General features: G+C 36.9%; 1 protein-coding gene across 1 annotated transcript in view; it reads left to right on the top strand.

Annotated features, from left to right (window-relative positions):
- Positions 1–672: 672 nt before the first annotated feature.
- Positions 673–6,620, top strand: part of LOC122809135 (dual specificity protein phosphatase 6-like) — a 251,806-nt gene continuing 245,858 nt past the window's right edge. The window contains exon 1 of the mRNA XM_044080404.1: positions 673–832. The gene's annotated coding sequence lies outside the window, so the exon portion shown is untranslated. The remainder of the gene's footprint in view (positions 833–6,620) is intronic.

Here is a 6,620-nt window from a genome sequence, read left to right as displayed (position 1 = left end):
TGGTTTAAGTACAGAAATGCTGACACCTGGTTCCTACACAACATAGGGTCCTGTACCAATACAGCTTCTTCATTTACAGAGAATATGGCATGCCTCTAAAGTCTGTGTGGATACTGGCGTATACTGTGACATGTGAGCAAGATATGCATTGAGAAACTCTGCTGTCAGGCAGACAGCTGAATGATCAGTACTAATACTGTTAGTGGCAATACCCCAAGCTTGTCCCTAATGACCAACATAGCAGTGACCAGGGGCACAGGACGCCCAAATGAAGCAGGCAGCTAAGTAGTTCAAAAGTACAAAAAAACAATGAAAAAATGTGCGTGGTTACAGGCTGTTTATTTAGTAGTTCTCTACTATGCAAAAGGTAAATTGTCAATGATAAAGTAAGGAGTCTGTTGCAGAAATCAACATAAACTCTGTTTTACATATGCTAGTATCTGTTGCTAAAATAAATTATAGATGACCGAAGGAATCTTCAAATTCAAAGATTATCACATTGTTTATGACATTGCTTTTGCCTAAAGAGAGTTCTTGGGATGGTCTGTGAGCAGCATCACCAAGATTCTGATGGAGCCAGCGAGACTAGGGTGGAGATTTTTTCTTTTTCTTTTTGGAGGGGGAGTTCTGAGCTGTACTCAGCTTCCACGTGGGGTGGTATAAAAAGCTGCAACAAGAGTCTTTGGTGAGTCAGAGCTCACATCCTGTGACAGTACTAGTCCCACATACGAGAGCTATATTCTAAATATTCACAAAGCAGATTAAATACGTCACATTATAAGACTCCTGGAAGGAATTTTCATTTCATTTTAACGGCTCTGCCTGGATTCAGGTAAGTTGCACACATTCCTTTTCTTATTTATTAACTGTGTCCGTACTTTTGGATAAACTAGATTAACATTCCAAGTTCTTTACTATTTCTCATTGCTTTCAAGAAAGTGAACTTGCATCATTTATGTTTTGCTTAGGTTAAATGAGAAGCGAAAGAGAGACAGTAGCAGATAGAAGAAAACAAAAGCTATAACTAGGTTCCTTCTCATTCAAATGCTGACAGTATAGAAACAACGGCATCAGTCAACCAGCACAGGAATGCGTAATCTCTATTGATTTTGTTTGATTCTGAAGTCATGGCCCTAGGGAAATTGATATTAATACTTAGCATCACCAGACATAAAAAGAGAGGAGAGAATAGAGATACTTGGGGGTAGGGCAGGAAAAAAGAAAGGTTAGATGAAAGATGTAAAGGACAAAGCAAGCACAAAACATGAGAGAGAGAGAAAGGAAGAAAAATCTTGGTTCTTAAGAAACTAGTTGAAAACCCTTCAGTGTGCATGATTTTGCAACAACAACAATTAGGTAATGCAAAGAAAAATCAGTTTAAAAACATACATAGTATTAATGAAATGTAGCATTCATTGTGGTGTTTTTATAACACATGCTGCAATTTTTTATCACATTAGATCAAGTATCTTTAACAGCTTTGTCGGTAAATATTTAACATGACTTTTTTGTGATCAGTATAGCACCCATCTTCTAGCTATGTTTTGCTCACTTTGCTCACTCCTCAGGTAGTTCAGGAAAAGCACTACTTAGACCGACTATTGAGAAAAATGGTATCAAGGGATATAGAGTAACATTAAGGGATGCACTTCTGCATATGACGCATATATTATCACTGATTTAGAACAGTCAAATAAGGTCAGAACAAGAAATCGCCAGTAAAATACTATATATTTATGTAAATATTTAGAAAATAACCAAAGGCAAAAAAAAAAAAAGAAAAAGAAAAAATTGCTGTGTCCCAAGGCAGGCAGAGCAAGATAGGGCCATGAAATAATGAAATACATTTTATGGAGTAATATCAGTGAATGGTAAATAATGCAACTGTGCAATGGTAGTAGAAATAAAATGCGTATAGTATATAAGTTACACAGCTCACATCAATATGAGCTGCATTAGTACCAACAGCACAGCATGTCAGCTGCAGCAGTCTAACTATGGTGCCCACAGGTCAGGAAGAAGGAAAAAACAAACACAAAAAACAAGGACAACAGCAAATGTGTAAAGGTTAACTATGGTTTGATCAGAAAAGGAAATGAAACTAAGCAATAAGTAGTTAGGAAGGGGGAAGGTGAAAGGAAACGGGAAGTTTATTCCAGACTGCTGGGAGCCTGACTGGGGCAGACACGTCAGAGTAAGTCTGGCAGACCACAGAAAGGTTACAAGAACTGCAACAACACAGGGACTAACTGCAATAAAAATGGAGAAGATACTGTCAAAAGGTGCCTAGACAAAAACAAATCTGGATAAAGGAGACAAGGTCCTACATTAGACATTTATGTGGTGCTATTTTACTGTGCTGTATTCTGTATGACACACATGTTTACATCATACTTCCAGTCATGTGACAATTCTGAAGGCCATATCTTTGACTCACATTCTGTGTACTTTTGTGTTTTCGGTTTCCTCCAGTGTGGCTGGGAACATTACCATGGCAAACAGATTACTATTCAGTTGACCTCAGCTGCCACTGCTACTTGCAGCCATCCTACATCACAGTTTACCTCTCATGTTATCGGAGCATATTGCTCTTGTAGCAAATAAATTGTATAGAGACAAATAGGGCAGATGACGCACAAAAGATAAACTTGTAATTTATAACTATGAAATTCATGGCATAGAAGGGAATGTGAAATTGATTTATTAAAAATTTGGAAGCCTACACATTCATTGCTCTATGTTAAAAATAAAACCGGCATTCCATATTACTGCAAGCTATTATTTAGACTAATAGTAACTTACAGAATAACTGTGTATTTATTGTTTGGCGGGATGTAGACATTTTTAAATTTTGTTGCAGTTAATCATTTTCTATTAATTTTGTTGTGTATCACTATAGTACATCTAAGTTCCTTGCTTAAGAGTTCATTATTTATTTTATTTTTACTTATATTTGTTGACTAGGGTAGATCACTTATTTCCACCGACCTTTTTCTGATTCAGTCCAGAAGTGATGTCTGGTTAAGGGACTTGCCCAGAGTCACACAGTTAGGCAATGGAGGCTGAAGGAATCAAACCCTGGTCCTCTGGACACAGGAAACAGCTTGTTAATAGCTTCTTAATTCTTTGAACAAGCTGCTAGAATCTACCTAAGGATTAAAAAAGCCTACGATAATTTAATTTTAATTTACAATTTGCTAACTATTAAGTAAAATGGTTTATCTCTTATTCTTTGTCAGGTATAACTTGTTAACTAGCATGAGCTTGGGAAGTCAGAGGAAAATAGAAAGAACATGAAAACTGTACATTACACAGACAGTGAACTATCATGCTGTCCAAGAGCTAGCATCCCTCATTCATGGTTCCATTTATTCTGACCAGCCTGTATAGGTGAGACCCTTCTGAACCTCTTGCCACAGGAGGATGACAACAAATTCAGAGGTCAAAGCTCCACGGATCTGCTAGGTTTTTAGGAGCAATGTTCTGTTCCATCATTTATGTAGGTAACATAGCATGCTTGCATACTTTATTGTATCTAACATATGTGTGTTGATACCTTATGTCAAAAAGCACCTTTTTTAGTGTAGTATTGCAAACTGATTGTTATAACTAAAATGTTTTAATTGTCTAATGTCTGGAGAAGCAAGTCCTCATGAGTGTTTAGGGCCTTGTGCTTGTGTTCTCTTCCCATATCCTAGTCTTGAATATCAGTCACTAGTTTGTTGAACTGCTGGTTAACCTGCTTCTGCATACTAGTATTAACACTAACCTCTGGAAATGTTTTGAAACAGATTTCCATCCCTCATGCTTAAGGGTTTTGTAAATACTGAGTGTATGACTATGCTTCATAAGGTATTTCCATGAAATGTGCTTCGGCGACCAGCTTGTCTGACATTTGGTGCAAAGGGTTTAGGCTGTAATCTGGAGTTCTTGTAGTATAGGGTTTGATTTCCTCACCCCCTCTTTTGCCTACGGCGTGACCTTCAGCAAGTCACTTAACCAGATAGTGTTCAGTACTTAGGAGGAAATGGGAATCTGGGCTGGGCTCCTCAATGATACCCTGGACTGCAAGTCGAATGACTAATTATGAAACTTGGACCAGATACATGCTGACATCTGAACTCCCTAAAAGTGGATTACCATCAGATAGATGAAAATGCTTACTGTCTGCCAGAAAATTAGTATTTTCCTCACTTCAAGATACATAATCATCAAATTTAACCAGATTAGTGGAGTACATTTCCTATTATTATGAGTCTGGGAACATGCCACCTACATAAAATGTAGATTTGAGGTAAGCTTTTGGTAACCTTATTGTCAAAATCTGTTTTGGAAATTATGTTTAAAAGAATAGTGAAGTATGTTTCCATGATCTGAAGCTTGCTCGTTTACTTATCATTTCAGACTAGTGCCTTTTATAGCAAAGTTAATTTATAAAGGTGCTCATCAAATCATAGTATAAAGTAAGGGGAAAAAATCCCATAAAAAAAACACACTATTTACAGCATAATTTTATGCAGTTAAGGATAACTTGAAAATTCTGTCACTGATTAGAATCCAAGACTGGTTAATATAAACAGACTCGGGTACAAAATGACATGGTGAAGCTGCAAATGAGAGTGAAATGTCATTCTAATGCAATGACAGTAGCTACCATTTAAGCTGTCTTGAAAGGCAGTAGCTTGGGCAGGTAAGGGCATAACATTATCGCTAGGAATTGTAGCCTAACATGCAACAAGTTTAGGAGTTTGCACCTACTGCAATGCCATAAATCAACCTTATCAAAATCAGATACAGTTAATACAAAAGCACTTGACATAGCCGTGACTATTATAGGGTATGGTTTCATGCATAATATAACATAAATCCATACCTCTCAACTGTCCAGACTTTCCCAGAATGTCCATATTTTTTGCTCTTTTTCTCATAAAATTTGCAGTATTCTGGCAAATAATTGAGGACTGATGTCACTAAATAATGATAGTCATTTGAGTTTCAGACTTCATGCCCTTCAGAAAATGCATACTAATTCAAAAGCAGTTATTCTATCAATCTTAAAAGGCCAATATTTAAAAAGTGTCGTTATTTTGGGGCCTTTGTTCACCCATTATTTTTGGTGTTGTCCAGAATTATTATGCTAAGAGGTTGAGAGGTATGCATGAATCATACAACAGCATTTCTAAATCAACCCAAAGATGCATTAGCTGTGACATAAACATCCTGTAACTCAAAATAATTCTCTTAGCTCTGAGGATAGAAACATTGTCTTGGTAATGCAGAAGGCACATAATAATTTGAAGATTCGTGTAACTAAACCTGTACTTCACTTCCCCCCAACATATACACACACGTGGAAACAAAATTATTAAATCATATAAATTAAATCTCCTTGTCTTTAAAAGGGCTTTCCAGGGACTCAACACTATGGGAATGTAAACTAGCAAAAACTGTTATAGTTTCTATTGGCTTACAAAATCTTATTTTTGGCATATCCATCACATTAGGAAAAAATCATTCTATTGACAAGAGCTCTGGTGCCTTACTGATACATTGTATTTAAAAAAGGTCTGAGCCCTATATAACATTTATTTTGAATTAAAAAAAAAACCTTCTCATAGGGATTGCCATACCTGCTGACCTTGGAGACAGTGTTGAGCAAAAAACATTTGTAAAACTCCATTTCAGCACTGCTGGCCAGCATCAGGATCACCCTTTGATATATTTCATAATTCGGTGCAAGGGCACAACATTCCCATCACAATTACATAACTTTACTCTGTTAAGACTGACTGCAACTTCTGGAGATGCAGCTAATTTAAATGAACTAGGTAAACCAACAGAATCATGATGGGCATGCTGTACCATTGCAGTAATTCATGGATTGGGTCATAACAGTGCCTTCATGTCATTGCCCAGCAGTGCTGAAATTGGCTTTCGTGAGCAATTTTGATTATAACCATCTTTGAGGCTATTTGCAGTCTCTGTAAAAGTTTTTTTTCCTGTTAAATTAAAAAAAAATGGTTAGGATTCTTTCCTGTGTAATGTGCATTGCTTGCTGGGTGGGCTGCAGTTCCCACTGATGCTGAAATGAGTAAAGAAGATATTGAAAATAGATGAATGGTGTTTGCAGCACAAAACATCTTTTTTATGCATTTATAGAAAACAGACAGAGCATCTGAATGACTACCCTGCAATTTGGAGAGTCTCAAAGGAGCGAGCATTCATTTTGGTGAAAATCTGCTGGGTTAGTCCCCACTTTTTTCTCCCCTTCCCAAGTGATTGGGAACTAAGACTTGGTGGTATATATATAAGCAAGGGGAGTGTGGGCCAGGAGGATTTCATCCCTGGATAAACTGTGGGTTGATCTGGCAGATGTTTGCTGAAATTAGCTTTCGCTCCTTTAAGACTTATCAAAACATAGTGAAATGCATTTCACTGGTTTAATAACATTCCACATTATTACAACTTAACAAAAAATTTTGCTTCACAGACAGATTTCAAAATGCATGCACCTTCAACCTCTCAAGTGTGTCAGATTCTTTAACAGAATACTGGTCCTGCAACTTAAGACGCTTGAATATAAAACCAGTAAGTGATTCGTTTAACAGATGTACTTCTGT

Source organism: Protopterus annectens, chromosome 8.part0 (assembly GCF_019279795.1).
Source record: "Protopterus annectens isolate FY-2018-M chromosome 8.part0, PAN1.0, whole genome shotgun sequence".
NCBI lineage: Eukaryota > Metazoa > Chordata > Ceratodontiformes > Protopteridae > Protopterus > Protopterus annectens.
Note: the sequence above shows the minus strand (reverse complement) of the source record. Positions and strands in the feature narration are given on the sequence as shown.